Below are 21486 nucleotides of genomic sequence, written 5' to 3'. Positions count from 1 at the left end.
TAATTTAGCAGTAAAAAAGAACCACAGAAATAGATATCAGCTCAGGCGATTTTCAGAGTCCAGGAAGTCCAAATCCAGTGGAGGTTCCTTCATGGAGAAGTTCTGATTCAGGCGGGTTCTTGGCTGAAGGCAGAAGTGCAGAATTCCTTTCAGATAATGGTGCTGCAGTGATATGAGGTTGATATTCAGAGACTTGGTCTGCTTGGCAGGCAGTGGCCAGTGGCTTCCAGATGAACAGGCTTCGAAGAGGGCCTATTGCTTGGTCAGCCTCGAGTCCTGCTGTTGGATGGTTGAAGGTTGGGGATAAATCAGAAGGCAGGCCTCTTCTGAGCTCTCAGCTATAAATGGAGACTTCAAAATGGTCACTCGAGTCATGTAACCTCCTTCCGCCACAATTATTTCATAAAGGGATGTTTATCTGGTGTCTGGGTCTGGCTTTTGTTTTGCAGCTTATAATGTCCTAGTCATTAGTCTCTCAAAGAACTGTCATCCATCTTGATGACCCTGTTGTGGGTAGCCATTGTCTTGGTAGACCCTTGGACTCCACTAGAGGGGTAAGCTTATAAAGATGCAAATTATGTACATTTCCTTTCAATAGTTCATTTTTGAAATGGATCTTAATAATCCGAGGTGTGAGATTCCATGAGCGACATATCTCCAGTGCAATCCATATAATGTCTTAGTGGTCACGTTACAATTTTATACATCAGGTGACTTGTGGCAGCCATCTTTTGGTCCAGCAAAGTTAATTTTTAAATAAGAAAAAAGAATAAAGTTTGATTAACATAGTTTATGATTTATTTCATGTCTTAGGGGCATGTCAATAGACTCAGTTAAGAACATTTTGATTTAGTTAGGAAGGCACCCCTTTGAGTTCTGAAGGGTCATCATCGACCTGAACTATTAACTGTTTCTCTCCACAGATGCTGCCTGACCAGCTGAGTCTTTCCAGCATTTTCTGTTTTAAGGCATCCCTTTGCTTTTGTTGGGACTTTGATGCTTATTTTGGCATCTTTTAGTTTGATTGAAATGTGAGTTTCTTTTATTGGTGGTGTCTTAAAAGGGATACTGATGATGACTCTCGTTTACCTGCTCTTGGACAACCCAATGCCACCCTTTCTGGCCCATCAAAAGTGCCCTGGGCTTCCGAATGGAAACAAAATTCTGCAGATGCTGGAAATCTGAAGTAAAAGCAGAGAATAATGAGAAAACTCAGTCAGGGAATTAGCTCAAATGGTAAAGCGAGTGCTCTAACTGTGGGAGGTAGCAGGATTGATGGCTGCATTTGCCACTCCTCTTTACCAGCACAAAAACTGATGGGCTGAATGGTCCCCTTCTGTTCCAGAAATTTCTTTGAGATCAGGGAGCATCTATGGTGAAAGAAGCAGGGTTAACCTTTCTGGTCTCTCGGGGAATTAAGGGATATGGGGAGTGGGTGGGAAAATGGAGTTGAAGCCCTATTTCCGCTATGATCCTATTACATGACGGAGCAGGCTTGACAGAACATATGGCCTACCCCTGCTCCTATTTCTTGGGTTCTTGGTCAATGACCTTGACTTTAACTCTTGTCTCCTCATAGATGCAGCCAGACCTGCTGAGCGTTTCCAGCATTTTCTGTTCTTATCTGGCCTTCAGAATGTGGCTGAAGGTGCCCTGGAATAAAAACAGACAATGCTGGAAACACTCAGCAGGTCTGGCAGCATCCTGTGGAGAGAGATACAGAGTTAATGTTTCATGTCCATGGCCCTTCACCAGAACTGAGGGAATGAAGAAACAAAATAAGTTTTGAGCAAATGAAAGGGGAAGAGAAAAAGGGAAGGTTTGTGTTGGGGTGGAGGCAGATTAATTGACAAAAGGCTGCATGATCTTCCTCACCCACCTCCCCTTCACTAGCTCAAAGCCTATTACATTTCTAACTTTCCTCAGTTTTAATGAGACATGAAACATTAACTCTGCTTCTCTCTCTCCACAGATGCTGCCTGACCTGCTGAGCATTTCCAGCATTTTCTGCATTTATTTCAGATTTCCGGCAGTATTTCGCTTTTTGCCAAAGGCGGCTTTCTCGTGGTTTAACGGCAATTATCTGGTCCCGTTGATCAGATTTAACAGTTACGGCACCTCTCTCTCGATCCTCGTGCACTGATTTCTGTAAATAAAGATAAAACGAAGAATGCAAACATGCGTCCTCCCAAGACGTTTTTGCTCCCCTGTTTACAAAACAGAAACAGATTCACGGATTTGCTATTGGCCACCAGTTCCTCAGCTTGCTGGAAAAAAAAAGTGGAGGGTGAAAGCTTTTTTCCCTCCGCTCCGATAAGGCTGCAGTGTCTGAGCAACAACACAGCCGGTCTTCCTCGCCTCTCCTGCACTTCAGTATCGCGACGTTTTGCCGCAATGACCTCAGACGTTTGGAGGTGGATTGGACTGAACTTTTCAACAACTTCCAACTGCATTCGGGGGCTGGGAGGGTTTGGTTTGAGCGAAGCAGACGAGCACAGATCACTGGACGGCAAGCCAAGGACAACTCTGCTGCTCTGACTGGGGAATTCAATCTATCTCGCCTGGGAACTAAAGAGTTTCGGCATCTTCCCCAATCCCGGATCGGGAATACTTTATCGACAACAAAAAAAAGACAAGCGGGTAAGAAAGTGAAGCGTTTAGATAATGAAAAGGGAGAGCTGCATGCAAAGCAGCTGGAGACGCAGCTTTTGTTGCCTGTGTCGCCCTCGCTAGTGGCAGAGCCTCGTACACTTCTAGTGTTCCTACCATTCAGGCAGGACGTGGTAGAGGATCCGAGAATGTAAAAATAAATCATATGCTCACAGCTGAGTGATGCATGAAACTTTATGGTCAGCATGAAAGGATCCTTGTCTCGGGGTTGTGGACTGTCAGTGAAGTGGCGGTGGTCGGTATCATTTATTTTATAGCCAGATCCAAGTTTTATAGACACATAGTATATATATATATATATATGATATATTATGATTCAGATTGCAGCCTTTGAATAAAAGCTTTGAAGGATCGGTATTGAAATATTTACATTGCACAGATCGTAGTTGCACGGTGAATGACACTAGTTACAAATCGGGTGGGGGTAGGGGTGTGGGTAAGACCAGTTTATTCAGTACATCAAGCTTCAGAAGCAGTGAATGGATGATCAGATGTCAATGATATGTGGATTGGAGGCCACTGTATCGTACCAGGGCATAGGGGTTGAATGAATAATTGTTGATGAAATTGCCGGTTATGTAATAGAAATAAACAAAAGGTGTCACTTAGTCTGTTTCTCTGTTATGGTTTTTCTTGTTAGTTTTGAAACACAGAAAAATTGATTTGTGAATTTATTTTAAATGGCTGTAAAATGATACTTAAAGCACTGTGTCTCTGGTGTAGCGCTCTAATCTAATTTCCATTTTGAATGGAAACGTCGGGAGTTCTCGACTGGATTTCATTTATAATCTAATTTAACCCCGAGTTAAAGTGTTTAACGCCCCTTTTCAGATGCAAATTTCTTTTGCTAGCTGATATTTCCGATGGCTGGAGGAGGTGGCAGCTTTGGAAGATCAGCCTGTATTCATTCACCTGCCACTGGCCCAGTGTACCGACCCTCTCAACATGTTTCATCCGTTCACTTTAGAGGCTCGAATTGTACCTCTTTAGTGCTGGGTTAAAAATGTAGGTTTGTAACGTCAAGAATGTAGATGACTGGCCAGGAGGAGTGTCATGTTCCCTTTCCCAATAGTTTAGCGATCCCCAGGCTTATGAAGATCAGAAACAGACCCTTGAAAAGGGGATCCGCATAAATAAATTGAGGTTTAGCATGGGTTCCTCATACCACTGCGTTCTCTTTACTCCGCATCTCTATAGTAAAGTAAAGGTTGAATGAAAATCGGTGAAGTAAGCAGCAGGATTTTGGTGGTGGGTGGGTGAATGAGGAGCGTGGAGACCTGTCCCATTCATTCAATCGGTGCGTTGCCTCGATTTATTTGTGGTTTACAAAGTTCATGCGGAGGTGGCAGGAGAAACTGCTAAATTTTAAATTAAATTACATTTTAAATTGCTAGAGTACGTTCTGTTAGATTGCAGCAAAAAAATAGCGGAGCACTGAAATTTTAGCAGTTTGATTAGCGGGGAGTCAGGGATGCCTGATCTTGGTTGCAGCTTGCTGCTGCTGCCCAGTTGTGTGAGGGGGAGCCACCTGAGCCTTCACACCTTTCGCCTCCACCTGGCGGCTGGTGCCCGGCCCCCGGCCCCGCCCCCTTGCCCCGCCCGCATTGGCCGGCAGCTCTCGCCGCCGCCGCCTCCGATTGGCCGGCGTCGCACGTCGATCACGCCGACTCCAGGCCCTGCCCCCCTCCTCCCTCCTGTCGTCAAGGCGCCGGGCGCGCGGCTGCAGAGCCGCAGTAGCAGTAGGAGAGCTCGAGTCTTGGGGTACAAGCAATAGCAGCCGCCGCCAGGTAAGGAGGGGTTAGGGACATTGTGAGGCACAAGGTCACTCATTGATGGCCCTTTCAATATAAAAGCTGCTGGCCTCTTCTCAACCTCCCAAAGAAAAATCAGGACAAAACGTATGATTGTAACAACCTACACCCCCCCCCCCCCACTCTTACCACCTACTCAGTAAAACGACTGCAAATTGAATACAGGTGGCTGGAAAGAGATGGAGAGGAAGAGTGAGAGCACCTTTTGAAAGGGTTGCCTACTGCAAAAGTTGTCAGGCAAACCTTTTGTTGTGTTCGTTATTGTTGGTAAACATGCAAGCTAATGAGGCATTCTACTGCTAATGAATCATTACCTTTTCCGTGCAGTGATTTCAACCTCTCTCGCCTTTGGGAATTGTGTACTGGGATTTTGGTTAATTCCCTCTCATCCCTCCCCCCCCCCGCCACCCCACCCCTAAAAAAAGGATGATGGCAGCATTTTAATTTTGTGCTCCTGCAAACTTGTGTTAGATTTAAAATTAATGATGAGCTCAGAGGTGCTGCAATATAGAAGATGTGATGTTCAGCTGCTGAGTCAGTCTGGTGTTGTGTTCAATTACATTGTCATTCTCAGACATTCTCATCACTAGGATATTTTTTCAAAGTTCCAACTAATGTGCTGTTCAGGGTTGTAACTTTATAAAGACTTTGGTTAAAAATGAGTACCTTCTAAGTTTAATTTATTTTATATTCTGTGATAATTCTCATTTGTACTTCCTAATATGTTAACATATGCTTTTAATTGTTTAGTCTTGAAATTCATGCTGTTTGAAGCAATAACCTTTTACCTATAACTTCTGGGGCTTTCAGTTATTATTGGCTAATGGCACAATGGGTGCACAAATGTGCATGAGATCTGAGAGTCTAATCCTGGCTACATCAGATTGTCTGTGACTTCTATGGCCTGTCCATTGTCTTGAGCTGCTGTGGCTTGGGGGCGGAGGCTAGCAATCCTGCATTCTCTATTGCACAATTTAGGACCTTAGACCTTGCAATCTGATTATGGACATAGCTAGGAAGCATCAAGTAATTCTCTTGGCATCTTTTTTCTTTCCCTGAGTACAGGGAGGGTCAAAGATTGGTTCTAGTTGTCAACCAGGTTGGTTGACAACCAGGCAGTATCACAAAATGTCAATCTCTGGGGTGAATGAACGAGCCTTCCAGAACTGAAAAGTAAGGTTATACTACACAGTTCATTTGGAACTTGGGAGTGTTGGGAGGAATATTGGACAGCTAGATTAATATAAATGCATGAATCTCTTGCATGCCTCCCAGAACCAGCCTCTGTCTGACTGCTGCAGGTAATTCTCCAGGGACACAAATTTGAAGTAACAAAGGAAAATGAGAGATTTAGGGAATGATATCTTTAGTAAATAGAAATGATCAGTAGGAGGGTTAATTTAAAAGAAGTCTGAGCAAATTGCTGTTTGGACTCAAGACTGTTAGTTGTGGAATTACTGTATGGAACTTGCAGTAAGTTTTAGTTATATGGACCAATGGCCTTCTGCACTCTGAGGCTTGAGAGTCTTTGGAACTCTCTTCCTCAAAAGGTGGTGGAAGCAGTCTTTGAATATTTTTAAGGCAGAGGTGGATAGATTCTTGATAAGCAAGAGGATGAATGGTTATTGGAGGTAGGTGGGGATGTGGAGCTGAGATTACAATCAAATCAGGCATGATCTTATTGAATGGTGGAGCAGGCTCGAAGGGCCGAGTGGCCTAATCCTCCTAATTGATATGTTCAAAGCTTTGAAATATACCTAACTTTCTTTTTGTGAGTTTAAAAGCTGCCACTGATTAGTTGAAAAATAACGCAAAAATAGGTGGGAAGGCAAGTGGTGAGGATGACACAAGGAGTTTACAGAGGGATATAGACAGGTTAAGTGAGTGGACAAAAACTTGACAGATGGAATGTAATGTTGGAAAGTGTGAGGTTATACACTTTGGCAGGAAGAATATAGGAGCTGAATATTATTTAAATGGAGAAAGACTGCAGAAGGCTGCAGCATGGAGGGATTAGGTAGTCCTTGTGCATGAATCCCATTTAGCTAACATACAAGTTCAGCAGGTAATAGGTAAGGCAAATGGAATGTTGGCCTTTATTTCAAAGGGAATGGAGTACAAAAATAGGGAAATCTTGCTAAAACTATACAAGGTGCTAGTTACACCACACCTAGAATACTGAGCAGTTTTGGTCCCCTTATCTAAGGAAAGATGCACTGGCATTGGAGGCAGTCCTGGGAAGGTTCACCAGGTTGATCCTGGGTATGGAGGGATTTATTTATGAGGAGAGGTTGAGTAGGTTGGGCCTGTACTCATTGGAGTTTAGAAGAATGTGAGGTGACCATTGAAACATATAAGATTCTTAGGGGGCTTGACAGGGTAGATACTGAGAGGGTGTTTCCCCTTGTAGGAGAGTCTAGGACCAGAGGGCATAACCTCAGAGTAAAGGGGTCACCCATTTAAGACAGAGATAAGGAGGAATTTTTTCTGAGGATAGCGAATCTTTGGAATTCTTTGCAACGGAGGGCTGTAGAGGGTGGGTTGTTAAATATATTCAAGGTTGATATAGACAGATTTTTAATCAGCAAGGGAATCAAGGGTTATGGGGAAACCGCAGGAAAGTGGAGTTGAGGACTATTGGATCAGCCATGATCTCATTGAATGGCAGAGCACACTCGATGGGCCGAATGGCCTACATCTGCTCCTACGTCTTATGGTCTTAATGGTCTTAAAACTGAAAATGTCTGCTATCCTTAAGGCTAATTCCTCAGGGTCTTGAGCTGTGTCCTCGATCTCAGTTTGTGAGGTGACACATTGTTTTACTCTGGATTAAACCCTATAGTGAGCTATTGAAGTTTCAGTTTTAGCTTTGCTTAATATTTTATTCCAGCCTACTAAAATTGGGGAAAGCTGCAATCCATTTCTTAAGGGTTCAGCTCCACACTGCCTTTACTAACAAAATCCCAGGTTCAGTTGCTAGTGTGGGCTGAGGTTACTGATCTTGGGTGAATGGCAATAGTTGTGCTGCAGTTTACCTCAATGCTCCTGGGTGAATGTTGGGAAAAATGAGTCAGAATTCCCAGTCCTGATTGCTTTTTAAAAAAGGAAGATTTAAGGGTGTGGAGAATGGATTACTCTAGCTCTCTTATGTGTTTACTAAATTGGCCTGTTTCAAAGCTGCTATACTGATTTTGTCTAATCTTGATGAAAATTACGTGCATGGACATAACGTGAGGATGTGTGTGGGCTTCATTGTAGTTCCCTTCATGGTTGACTAGCCCATTGACATTCTAGTTGGGATTCCATGCACAATGGTCATTTAGGAGAGGCATGCGCAGGTGAAAAGATGGAAAGCAACTTGGGCAAGCCATTGCAGGTGGCCGGCCCTGCGGCTTCACACTCCGGCACCAATCAGAGACCTGCAGAACACTGCCTCAACATAAGGAATCTTGAAGAGAGGAGGGATAAAAGCTCATTCCAAGACTAGTGTAGTAAGAACCAGTTTTGCAACAGAGTAAACTCATTCTAAAGTTCTTTCTAAATCCTTTCTCACTGCATCACCCGAGTAAGCTGCAATTGTGTTTGGAAATGACATAAGCAGCACAATAGAAGCCTTGAAACATATTTTAAATTCTGTGGTCTTAGTTGTGGTTGTGTGGCCTAGAAACTGTTCATTATCTGAACTCCCCACTGTGGAGGTTTAATTTAAGTGGGTCATATCAGATTCTTATCTCTGTATCTGGAGCAACTGCAACTCGATGTCGTCAGGCTTCAGTTTAGGTTACATTTGTATTCTGGTAAAGGGCAGAAAATTGTGGAGAGATTAGTTATAGTTACGTGAGCTTTAATTTTCATTTACATATATTATCTAGCCATCGTGCAATTGTGGAGGAATATATTGGTATAAAAGTTTCTTGGCAGGTTGCAGTTGTGCTAAGAGCAATGCATGTTCATAAATTGAAGCAATTTGCCTTGGTACCTCAGTTGGATTGGGGTTCCTTTAAAATAATCAAAAGGTTCCATTTGATCTCATCCTTCCAGATTATCTATGCTACCATCAACAAGAGGTTAGCAAGATTGTTATGAAAAAAAATTGACACCCAGCCACTGAAGGTGAAATCAGAACAAATGACCAACCTTGGTCAAAGAAATGAATTTTTTAAAGGGGCACCCTAAAAGAGGCAAGGTGGAGAGGTTTTGGGAGGAAATTTCAGAGCTTGGGGCCAAGACAACTGGAAGCATGGCTGCCAATGATGGAGCAATTTAAAATTGGGGTGAGGGCATGGGGCTGGGCCATTCAAAATGCCAAGAAAGGAGGGAGATCATAAACTAGATTATTCCTAGATTCAAAGAAGGAGATCAAGCAAATCCCAGGGAACTATAGATTAATGTCTGTAGTAGGAAAAATATTGGAATCTTTACTTCAAGATGTAATAGAAAAACATCTACAAATAACAGGTTTCAAAAGGGATGATTGTGCTTGACCAACCTTATTGAATTCTTTGAAGAAGTAACAGAGTGTGACTGGGGTAATGCAGTGGATGTGATATGTATGGGATTTGAAAAAGCTTTTGACTATTATGCAGTACCTTAAAGTCAAAGTCTATGGAGATAGGAGCTAAGGTGTAGCTAAGCTACAAAACAGAAAATGGAGTAGGGGGAATTAAGGAAGCTGCTTCCTTGTGCTCCTTGGAAAAGAAGGGGCTAAATGGGATATGTGTGCAAAGCAATCAAGGGGTACAAATCATTCAAAGTGGCATTGTAGATGAGCAAAGCCGTACAACTTTCAATCAAAGCGTTGGACCTTGTATCTAGAGAAGTAGAAATCAAAGTAGAGAAGTTATTTTAACTTTGTATAGCAGCATGGCTAGACCACACTTCAAGCACTCTACAGTTCTGGTTTCTATATTTTTAAAAAAACAGAATGTGGAAGCACTGGGGCAAATGCACAATGAGACCAGAGCTGAGGGGTTATTACTCTCAGGGAAGACTGAACAGGCTGGTGCTCTTTCCTTTAGGACAGTGGTTCTTAAACTGGACTCAGTAGAGACAATCTGTGGCTCCCATGTTCAGTTTCAAGTGTAAAATTCAGTCTGAGTGGAGCACGCATGGAGGAGCGCTGAAACGGCACAAAGATCACCAGATAGACCCGCAGTTACCAAGTCTGGTGGTGGGTGCCAGGTCAGATCAACCTTGTTCAAGACAGGAGAGTTTTATTAAAATATTTTAAGTTACTGCTTACTTAGACACAAATACCTATGATTAAGCCACATGTAGCACTTTCATATTCTGAGTATTATATCATATTGTAACTTAGATTAGGGGGATGCTCCATGATTAATGTATTTGAAAAGAGATTCTTCAACCAAAAACTGCTCAAGAGAAGAGAAGGCTGAGTGTTGTCCTAATGGAGGTCTTTAAAATTCTGAAGGGATTTGAAAGGGCAGACATAGATAAAATGTTCCTGATTGAGGGATCCAAAACAAGGGAAGAATGTGTTCAGGAGAAACTTCAGCCAGAGTGTTGAGTATGTGGGACACACTTCAAAAGGACTGTTTGAGGTGAATAGTGTGGATGCCTTTGAGAGAGAAAAGAATATGAGGACATGTTGATTAAGTTAGATAAAGTAGACTGGGAAGCGATTCATGTGGAACATAAAACACTGGCATACTTGGACTGAATTGCCTGTTTAAGTGCTGTAAATTTCATCAAATTTCCCTTGCATACAGGCCTGCTTTAACTGAAGGTATTCTCTATGTCCTTGTTGTGAATTGGACGTTTTTATTACTTGCAAATTTTTTATGATGTGCCACAAATTTAATTTGCTCTTGAGAAGGAGCTTTATAAAACCCATTTATGCCCACCATATTTATGGTTTGACTGATGAGCTTCCTCATTCTTGGCTTAAACTGGATAGTACTACATAGTATTTACTGCATGGAGGCAGGTTATTTGTCCCACCGGGTCCATGTTGGTGTTTATCCTGTACATGAGCCTCCTCCCACCCTTCTTCATCTAACCCCCATCAACATATTCTTCTATTCCTTTCTGCTTCATGTGTTTATCTAGCTTTCCCTTCAATAAATTTATACTAATTGCTTTAACTACTCATAATAGTGAGTAGTTTTACCTAATCGGCACCATTTTTTTTCCTCTTGAATCCTATATTTTAGTGGTCTATTCTAGGATAAATAAAAAGAGTTTTATTTTCAGTCTGTGAAAATGCCTGTTCACATGACATTATCGGCTTTGAATACTGCAGTTGTTACTGTGGAGAAAGCATATTTTCCATTGTGCAATATGACACAGAGCACACCCAGTGGATTAATGAAATAAATGGATGTGGCGTTGCAGGTTGTAAAGATTCGCAGAACCAGTGGGGATTGCATGGACATTTGTTTATGTGCCAGGCTATATATTGTGGACACAGTAGTGACATTGCTAATGTGGCATGATGATGTATAACAAATAAATTAATCCCAGGGCAAAGTTCATAACATATTTTGGACATTTATACAAGTGAATATCCTTGTAAAAAAACAATGTTTTTCCAGTAAGACTACTCTTCTTGTGCCTGCAGACAAGCTTGCTCATGCTATACTACCCAAAATGTTCTGCTTTTTGGTGTCAGCATCAATGAGTGTGCTACCTGTCCCCATGGCAACCACTTTGCATGCTTGCACAATCACTTCTCACTACATAACTAACTGAAACTGGCACTGAAACTATATGCTTAACAAAAGCTTGTCCTCCTTGTTTTATCAGTCAACCCCTGTTAGTTGGAATATTGCGTACAGGTCTAGGCACTGCATCTTGGGTAGGGTGTGATGGCATTGGAAAGAGTGCAGAAGTGGTTTATGAAATGGTTTCAGGGATGAGGAACTTCATTTAAGAAGTAAGATTGGAGAAGTTGGAACTCTTCTTTTCGCCAAGGGATAAAAAAAGGCTGAGGGGAAATTTGATCAAGGTATTCAAAATCATGAGGGGTCTGGACAGAGTAGATAGGGAAAAGCTGTTCCCACTTGTGACATGATTGAGAATGAGGGGGCACAGATTTAAAGTAATTGGTAAAAGTGATATGAGAGAGAACTGTTTCTCACAGCGAGTGGTTAGAGTCTGGAATGTAGTGCCTAAGACTGTGGTGGAGCCGGGTTCAACTGAGACATTGAAGAGGGAATTAGATGATTTTCTTTTCAAATAATCTTCTGGGTTACTGGGAGAAGGCAGGAGAATGTCACGAGGCGAAAAGCTCATTTGGAGAGCCGGCGCAGATATGATGGGCCAAATAGCCTCCCCTGTGCTGTAACAATTCTCTGTTAGGCTTGTGTGTCATGCTATGCTGTCACCTCAGAGTTCTCTATCGTTGCAGCCTCCTTGGAGTCTTTTGTACAATGTAACTCCAGTCTTTGTGTACAGGCCATGAATTTCATTCAGTGCTAACTCTTGGATGTTATGCAGTAGAATTTCTAAAATTATAAATTGTGCTGTAATCTTGAAGTGTTGATTTTTATGTTAAAGAAAGTCACCATTTGTAATTAATATTGTCTTTCCCCACAAATTCCATCCGTTTGTTATCAGCATGTGTCATTGTTTTATATAATCAGGTAAAGTCAAGCATTGCAATGTGTATAAATTTCTCATCTGTTTACCTGTTTTGCTTTCAAGGGAATTACAAGCACTGAATGTAAATAAAAAATTATGTATGACAACTGATTCTTGTACCTGTTGTGTCTCTACAATGCAGAGGAGCTGAGACCTATTTGACCAAAGCTGTTCAGATATAGAATCTATTTAACAGCCTGCCTGATATCCATGTACTTTATCTTAATTAGGCCTCTCTGCAGCCTCAAATAATAAATAAAGGATTTAGTTAATTATTTCATGTGTTTAATTCATTTTTTTGAACTGCTCTTAAGTTGTGTGTTACCTTTTTTGGACTACTGCATGTAGTAAAGCAGGTAGTTTATCATGATTGTCTGTCAATAAAAGAAAGAACTTGTATTTTTATGGTGCCTCTTTCAACTTCAGGATATCCCAAAATACTTCCCAGCCAATGAATTATACATTGTTTAATGTGTAGCCAGTGTTGCAAATTAAGGAAACACAACATCTAATTTATAATATTAAGACCCCACAAACAGTAATGAGCTAAATTACCGGATAATGTAATTTGAGAGTTATGATAGTTGAGGGATAAGTTTTGACCAGGGCACTGGAATAATACCTCAGTGCCTCAAATTGGCCTTAGGGATCCTTTATGTCCAACATTGATTTCAAAGAACCTTGGTTTAATATCTTATCCGAAAGACAGCACCTCTGGCACTGCAGTTGTCCTTCAGCACTGCATGGAAGTATCTGCCTAGATTACGAGCTCAAGTCTCTAAAGTGGGGCTTGAACCCACAACCTTCTTGCTCAGGTGAGAGTAATGCCCCCAAGTCAGATACAAAAGAAGAAAACATGGAGGAGTTTATATTGTCAGGACATCATGTGGTCAGGTCTTTGATGCCTCCTATTCTAGGTATGTGGTATGCAATAATATTGTTGAATAACTTGACTATACTTTTATATTTGAGCAGCATGATTATATATGCAGACAAAAACTGTGGCTGGGCATATGTTGCAGGACAATAATGTGTGTGAGGGTTTTTTTAAATCACCGGAATGATTTAAAAAAAAACTTCTGGTCTCCTTTCAGTGTGGTGCTATTAGTGTTGTACATTTTATTCTGTCTTTATGGCCATTTAAGTGCCAATTTTTGTACAGACCCATATCACTCAGTTAGGAGTCTGGTTGTGACGGGGGGATGGCTAGAAGAAATAATGCTTTTAAGATTTTGTATTATTGCGTAATTTTGTGTTCAGAATCCTACAGCCTACTTTGAGTCTACATGTGGTCAAGTCCATTTATCAGGAGCTACTAAAATAATCTCCCAGACAGCTTTACCCATGTTCTGTGTATAAATCAGGTTTCCATACTCTGTAAATAACTAAACTTCCAGTTAAGTTCTCTGGACTAGTGACGGAATATCAATATTGCATCAGTATTGTATCACATTGACCATTTGGACACAACCCTTCCTGTGATACCCTGTATGTTTCATTTTATTAGTTTTGTTTGTTTGTTTAAATGGCTAGATATATGGTTAGTTGTTGCCTTGAAGCCTATTTTCACTGATGGAACATGGCATGGAATTACAATACAGAAATGGGCTGTTCAGCCCAAGCAATCTGTGTTGGTGTTCACATTTCATATGAGCTACATTAGTCACATGTTGCCACATCCCTTTCTTCCCTTTCAACCACCTATTTAACCTGCTCTTGAATATTGACATGGTCTATGCTTCAACCACGAATAGAGCATTCTGCAGCCTTGGCTCTCGCACATCAGCATTGAGAGGGGAGATAAATCATGCAGACTTCGCTCTCCCTGACTTGTAGAGATTGTTGCAGGAATGGGGCAATGTGCGATAGTTCATTGAAAACCATATCGAGCATGTCTGATGCACTGCATGAACATGTAGCTTTCAGGGATTTGCCCATTCTCTTCTCATAAGAAGGCGGCCACTTGGGCAGTAAACCTTTATGGAACTGTACTCTAGTATAAGGCAGAGTCTGAGGTGGGGGAAGGGGATAGGGGAGAGAAAGGTATTTCCATACAGGCCGTGGTTTAAGCTGGAGACATTTTTGTTGGACATGGGTGATTGATGAATTCTGTCTCTATCATTCCAGCTATGTTTCCACATTGGCACCTTTGCCACATTATGGAACCATCTAGAGTACAAGGCTTTCCAAACTGTGGGTTGAGATTTTGGAGTCACAAGCTCTAGCTCAGACTGAATGTTAACAACTATGAGGCCCCTTTTAAGTCCTTGTTGTTTTTTCCAATGATGGTTGCAGCTTAAGTGACCAGTCTTGAGGCCTGATTTCTGCTTTGAAAATGTAGGTGATTTTTTGCTTTAAAAATCCAGCAGTTTTAACATCATCTCTGTGCGTTCACAGCTCTTCTGTCTTTCCCCTTCCCCACTCTCCCCATTTCCCTTCCCCCGCTCTCACCCCACCCCAACTCCCACACTCTCAACTGTCCCCTGTCCTCCACCACCACCACCACCACCACAGCCGGGTTACGGCAATTTTCAAGCTTCAAAATGGGGTCACAATGGGGAAAAAGTTTGGGAAGCACTGTAGCAGAACTGCATAGAGAACACAACCATGGAAACAGACCATTTGGGCCAAATAGTCTGCGCTGGTGTTTCTAGTCCACCTCCTCCCATTCCATCTGTCTGAACTCGGCCTTTCAGCATATCTTTTTATTCCATTTCCTCTTTTATACTTTCATCTAGTTTTTTTTTGAAAGCATCTAAGCTACTCAACCACTTACTGCATTCCACATTCTAACCACTGTCTTGAGTAAAGACATTTTTCCTTGCCTTCCTATTGGGTTTATTAATTATCTTGTAATGATGGCCTCTGCTTTTGGATCCTCTTGCAAGTGAAATAATTGTCTCTACATCAACCCTGTCCAACCCATTTATAAGTTAAATTATTTTGACTAAAGTTAGTTTAATTTTAAAATTATAAAGGAAGTGACAACTGGACACTTAGAAAATAATGGTATGATTGGGACAGGAGTCATCTTGGATTTTTGAAGGGAAATCATGTTTGCCAAATCTATTGGAGTTTTATTTTTGAGGATGTAACTAGCAGAGTAGATAAAGGGGAATCAGTGGATGTGGTGTATTTGGATTTTCAGAAGGCTTTCAGTTAAGGTCCACGCAGGTAATTAGTTAGCACAATTAGAGCCCATAGGATTGGGGGTAATATACTGGCGTGGATTGAGAATTGATTAATGACCAGGAAAACATAGTGGGAATAAATGGGTCATTCTTAGGTTGGCAGGCTGTGACTAGCAGGGTATGGCAAGGATCAGTGCTTTGGGCCCCAGCTATCCACAATCTCTATCAATGACCTGGATGTGCAGACCAAATGTAATATTTTCCAAGTTTGCTGATGACACGCTTGGGAATGAGTTGTGAGGCGGATGCAAAGAGGCTTCAAAGAGATTTAGATGGGTTAAGTGAGTGGGCAAGGACATAGCAGATGGAATATAATGTGGAAAAATGTGAAGATATGTGCTTTGATGGGAAAAACAGACATGCAGAGTATTTTTTAATGGTGAGAGATTGGGAAGTGTTGATATGAACAAGGACACCCAGGTCCTTGGGACAAGTCACTGAAAGCTAACATGCAGATGCAGCAAGCAATTAGGAAGGCAAATAGCATGTTGGCTTTCATTGCAAGAGAGTTTGAGTACAGGAGTAAAGAAGCCTTGCTGCAGTTGTATAGAGCCTTGGTGAGACCGTGCCTGGAGTATTGTGTACAGTTTTGGTTTCCTTACCTGAGGAATGATATACTTGCCATAGAGGGAGTGCAACAAAGGTTTATCAGGCTGATTCTTCGGATGGTGGGATTGTCCTATGAGGAGAGATTTGAGGACATTGGGCCTATGTTCTTCAGAGTTTAGAAAGATGAGAGGTGATCTAATTGAACCATACAAAGTTTTACAAGGCTTGACAGGGTAGATACAGGAAGGATGTTTTCCCCTGGCTTGGGGTGGAGGTGGGATCTGCAGGGGGTCCAGAACCAGGAGACACAGTCTCATAATAAGAGACCATTTAGGCCTGAGATGAGGAGGAATTTCTTTACTGAGGGTGATGAACCTTTAGGGGCTCAGTCATTGAATATATTCAAGACTGAAATCAATAATTTCTAGACATGAGAGACCTGGCGATAGTGCAGGAGAATGACATGGAGGTAAAGATCAGCCATGATCTAGCTGAATGGTAGAGCACACTTGAGTTAAATGGCCTACTGCTATGTTCCCAAAGACCTTTATCATGTCACTGCTAAAAATTTCTAAAGAAAAAAACCTAGTCTGTTCAATCTTTCATGTTAACTGTAATCTCCCAGTTCTGGTACCATCCTTGTAAATCTTATTTGCACCATCTCCAGTACTTCTATGCCCTTTTTAATGGAAATCTTAACCATGCACAGTACTTTTTAAGTGCCATCTGACCAGGATCATATACAAGTTTAACATTGAGAGAACCTGGGCCACCACAGACGGTTTAAGCATGACTGATTTTAAAAGTGTCCGTGAAATTACAAATCTAGATAAAAGAAAAACACCTAGAAGTAGCAAACATAGATTTCAAAAGGCACACTGCACTTGACAAAGCTCATAGATTCACTTTTTGAAAAGGTACCTGATATGGTAGGTGGGGAAATGGTGAACATGGACTTGATGGAATTTATTGTCAGTATGGTTGAGATGCTGCATTTTGGTAGCAACCATAACAGCAGTAATTAAACTCCTGAATGGAAGAAGGCTTGGTACTGTGGATAAGCAGATGAATTTGTCAGTACAGCATCACATGGCTTTAAAGATGCACTTCAGATTAATAAGGATTTGGGAAGAAAATAAAATATTTTGGGTTCTATCACAAGCTGTGGAATATAAAAGCCAACAGGAATGATGATCCTACATGAAACCATAATGCTTGAGTATTGTGTGCAGAATTGGGCAGCACAATGTTGGAAGGATATTGAGGCTTTGGAGATGGTACACTGCAGATTGACTACAATGCTGCTTGAGATAAGGAAGTAGGAATAGGAAGAAAGGTTTGAAAAGCTGGGTCTTTTTTTGCGACACTGGAAATGATAAGGTACTATGATAGGAGTTTTTTTTCGAATTATGAAGTGTTGAGACTGGATAGGTAGGCATATTTTATCAGTCATAGATGCAGCATTCAGTTTGAGAGATTTAGAACAGAGGGGAGGAGACATTTTTAGAGTTGAAGCTGTGGAATTTACTTCCATGGTTTGTGATTGAGGCAGAAATTGGATAGATGGATGAAGGGAAATGGGTGGAAGAGATACAGTAATGGTTGCTCACTGATGACAAATACTTGCTTGATGGAGGCTAAATGCAAACATGGACTGGTTGGACCGAATGGCACTTTTTCCATGTTGGAACTCCCATATCTCCCTTTGTGAGAAGCGTCGATGTGGAGCATTTTTTTTAAACTGTGATCTTCTGATCAATTACAAACTAAATAAATTAAGAAATTGACTTTTTTAAAAAAAACAGACAATAAGGTGGCTAATTGTAGCCTAATAATAAACTAATTAAGTACATGAGGCTTGATTAGATCAGGACACGTACAATGAGACACATAAATCCGCAAAAACTATTACGCTTCAGCTTCCTGTGAGCCACCAATCAGATAAATAATTGCTAAATTATTCTAATTCCTTTGCTCTAGCAGTTTCTAATTAGATTGACTTCAGATGTGTGTCCTATCTCCTGGCGGTGTGTCCATTGATAAGATTACAGTTCTGTAACCTTCTCTTCTCTCCTCTTTGTTCTTTCACTACACCCCCAATTTGTGAGGGAACATTCCGATTCTATTGTAATATTTAAACCTGAAGGATAATGAGATTTCATGATTCCTCCTTGACCCAGTGGCAGATTGCAGCAGTTTCTGAACAATATTACACTTCTGCAATAAAAATGTGTTGAGTTTCTAGTCATGTTGTCATTGTAGTGAGAGAGACAGTTACAGTCAAAAATCTCTCTGCATTTTTTAAACAAAACTAAATATATCTTTAACGGTGACTTTTTTCCTCCATTGATGCAGTAGTGTCAGTCTAATCTAGAATGTAGAACCATGGAACTTTGTATCCTTGATTAACATGTGAGTAAATATTTGAAAAAACTTTTAAACGCAGTGTATATTGACACCATTGTCAGCCAATGAATTGGAAGTGGGTTAAGATGGCAGGATTTACAACAAACACAATCTATTTCACAGCAAGCAGTGCATTTACACAGCAAATAGGGTTTCTACAAACTACAGTAAACTGAATCCGTAATCAGAACTACAGCAAAGTCTCCTGATGAAAGCAGGATTATTTCTCCACCAAAAACGCAGTGAGTGGAGAATAATTAGGTAATACAATTTATGTGCATTGAATCGATCCCAGTCATTCATTCACTCCTAAGTATAATTGACGAGGGAGTTACCCAATCATATTTGTTGTGGCTAGGACTTTGGTCACCATATGTAGCTAAATTTAAAAGGGTACGGGGGAAAGTTGGGGAATGAAAGCCTGTAAAATTCTGACTGTATGACTTGGACGGTCAGTCCCTGATTGGTGAGCATAGGTGTATGTATGAATTATTTCCATTTCTAGGAGTGCACTCCACTCCTTTCACATCAAAGATGAAGCAACTAGACTACTTGAGGAAGACTTGAGCAACCATTAAAAACATGGTTGGAAAAAAAAACTAATGAAATTTCATGTCAAGTCATGAGGTCCAGATGATCTACATGGCAGGATGCAGAAATAATATCCATTGTTTTACAAAATTCTTCGGAAATATCAATTAACCAAGGTTGGGATATACTGAACTCTGGTTTATTTTTTAAAAAAATACTAAGGATTGACAAATTAGCATGATTTTGGTGGGAGAAAATCTGTTGAGACCATAATTAATATTGCTGAACACTTGTAATAAAAACAGTAAGTGCTGGAAAAAACTCAGGTCTGGCAGCATCTGTGGAGAGAGAAACAAAGTTAACATTTCAAGTCCAATATGACTTTCTTCTGTGGAACTGAAGAGGGGTAGGAATGTGATGGGTTTTATGCTGTTGAAAAAGGGTGAAGCAAAAGAGGTCAGGGGTAGGTTAGATGGTGGGGGAGATTAAATGACAAAGATGTCATAGAACACAAAGCAAAGGGAGTGGTAATAATATTAAAGACACAAAGCATTGGTCCAGGGTATATTTTAATAGCAGGATAAAGGTCAGCGCTGTCTGAAAGCAAAAACACGAGAACCAGGCACAGACTTAGCGGGGTGGTGGGGAAAGAATCAAAGTGGAGCACAGAGTTCATGGTCGAAAGTTGTTGGAGTTGATGTTGAGTCCAGAAGACTGTGAAGTGCCTAATTGGAAGAGGAGATGCTGTTCCTGCAGCTTGTGTTCAGCTTCACTGGAATATTGTAGCAGGCTGTGGACAGAAATGTGAGCAAGATGGTAAATTGAAATGGCAAGCAACCAGAAGTCGGAGTCATGCTTGCAGACTGAGCAAAACTGAGCCAAATGCAAGCTGAGGGAGCAGCACCTCTTGTTCCATTTAGGCATTATATAGCCTTCTGGACTCAACATTGAGTTCAGCAACTTCACACCAAGAACTGTGACTTACTTAGGTTTTGTATTTTTCTTCCCCCAAGTGCCACTCTGTTGCTTTCAGATGCCAATGACCTTTATTCTGCTATTAACACCTACTCTGGACTAATGCTTTGTATCTTTCATGTTATCACTCCTTTTGCTTTTTTTGTTCCATGACTTCTTTGTCATTTAATCTCCCCCATCATCTAACCTATCCCTGACCTACTCTTTTGTTCCACCTGCCCTTCCCCTCTTTTCAACAGCATAAAACCCATCAAATTCCTACCTCTCAGAAGAGTCATATTGGACTTGAAACATAACTCTGTTTCACACTCCATGGATGCTGCAGACCTGGACCTGCTGAGTTTTTCCAGCACTTTGTTGTTTTATTTCAGATTTCTAGACTCTGCAGCATTTAGCTTTTGCTTAACCACTTGTGCTGCGGGTCCTGCTTGGAGTTAGCCAGGAAAATTCCCAAGCATTTGAAAAATGGAATTTGGTGGATCGGATGGATGTATTTGGACTTCCAAAAAGCTTTCCATAAGGTTCTATAAAAGAGCCTTGTTACAAAGATTAGAACCCATGTTATTAAATGTAAAAGCAAAAAACTGCAGATGCTGGAAATTCGAAACAAAAACAAAAATGCCTGGAAAAACTCAGCAGTCTGACAGCATCTGCGGAGAGGAATACAGTTAACGTTTCGAGTCCGTATGACTCTTCACCAGAACTAAGGAAAAATAGAAAAACTGTGAAATATAAGCTGGTTTAAGGGGAGGGGGTGGGACAAGGAAGAGCTGGATAGAGGGCCAGTGATAGGTGGAGATTGCCAAAAGATAACATAGACAAAAGGACAAAGAGGTGTTGACGGTGGTGATATTAGCTAAGCAATGTGCTAATGGGGATATTAAGGGTAGAAAGCAGGACGAGCAAGGTACAGATAGCCCTAGTGGGGGTGGGGTGGGGGGAAGGGATTGAAATAGGCTAAAAGGTAGAGATAAAACAATGGATGGAAATACATTTAAAAATAATGGAAATAGGTGGGAAAAGAAAAATATATATATAAATTATTGGGAAAAGGGGGATCAGAAAGGGGGTGAGGATGGAGGAGAGAGTTCATGATCTAAAGTTGTTGAACTCAATATTCAGTCTGGAAGGCTGTAAAGTGCCTAGTCGGAAGATGAGGTGCTGTTCCTCCAGTTTGCGTTGAGCTTCACTGGAACATTGCAGCAGGCCAAGGACAGACATGTGGGCATGAGAGCAGGGTGGTGTGTTGAAATAGCAAGCGACAGGGAGGTCTGCGTCTTGCTTGCAGACAGACCGAAGACGTTCTGCGAAGTGGTCACCCAGTTTGCGTTTGGTCTCTGCAATGTAGAGGAGACCACATTGGGAGCTTCGAATGCAGTAGGCTAAATTGAGAGAAGTGCAAGTGAAATGCTGATTCACTTTTTAAAGGAGTGTGTGGGCCCTTAGGTGGTGAGGAGGAGGGAAGTAAAGGGGCAGGTGTCGCACCTTCTGCGGTTGCATGGGAAGGTGCCGTGAGAGGGGGTTGAGGTGTAGGGGGTGATGGAGGAGTGGACCAGGGCGTCCTGGAGGGAATGATCCCTGCGGAATGCTGCCAGGGGTGTGAAGGGAAGATGTGTTTGGTGGTGGCATCATGCTGGAGTTGGCAGAAATGGCGGAGGGTGATCCTTTGAATGCTGAGGCTGGTGGGCTAGTAAGTGAGGACAAGGGAGACCCTACCATGGTTCTGGGAGGGAGAGGAAGGTGTGATGGCA

At 41.5% G+C, this 21486-nt stretch overlaps 1 protein-coding gene across 5 annotated transcripts in view; it reads left to right on the top strand.

Moving 5' to 3' along the window:
• Window positions 1–2423: 2423 nt before the first annotated feature.
• The window catches only part of sipa1l1 (signal-induced proliferation-associated 1 like 1), a 366264-nt gene continuing 347201 nt past the window's right edge, over window positions 2424–21486 (top strand). For 3 of the 5 annotated variants that reach the window (XM_078563125.1, XM_078563127.1, XM_078563121.1), the window contains exon 1: window positions 2426–2640. The gene's annotated coding sequence lies outside the window, so the exon portion shown is untranslated. Of the gene's footprint in view, window positions 2641–4377; window positions 4458–21486 lie in introns of those variants that run through there. The other 2 variants (XR_013579509.1, XM_078563122.1) reach the window with 2 other exon arrangements.

Source organism: Cetorhinus maximus, chromosome 18 (assembly GCF_964194155.1).
Source record: "Cetorhinus maximus chromosome 18, sCetMax3.hap1.1, whole genome shotgun sequence".
NCBI classification, from domain to species: Eukaryota; Metazoa; Chordata; class Chondrichthyes; order Lamniformes; family Cetorhinidae; genus Cetorhinus; species Cetorhinus maximus.
This window is presented reverse-complemented; position numbering and strand designations above follow the sequence as displayed.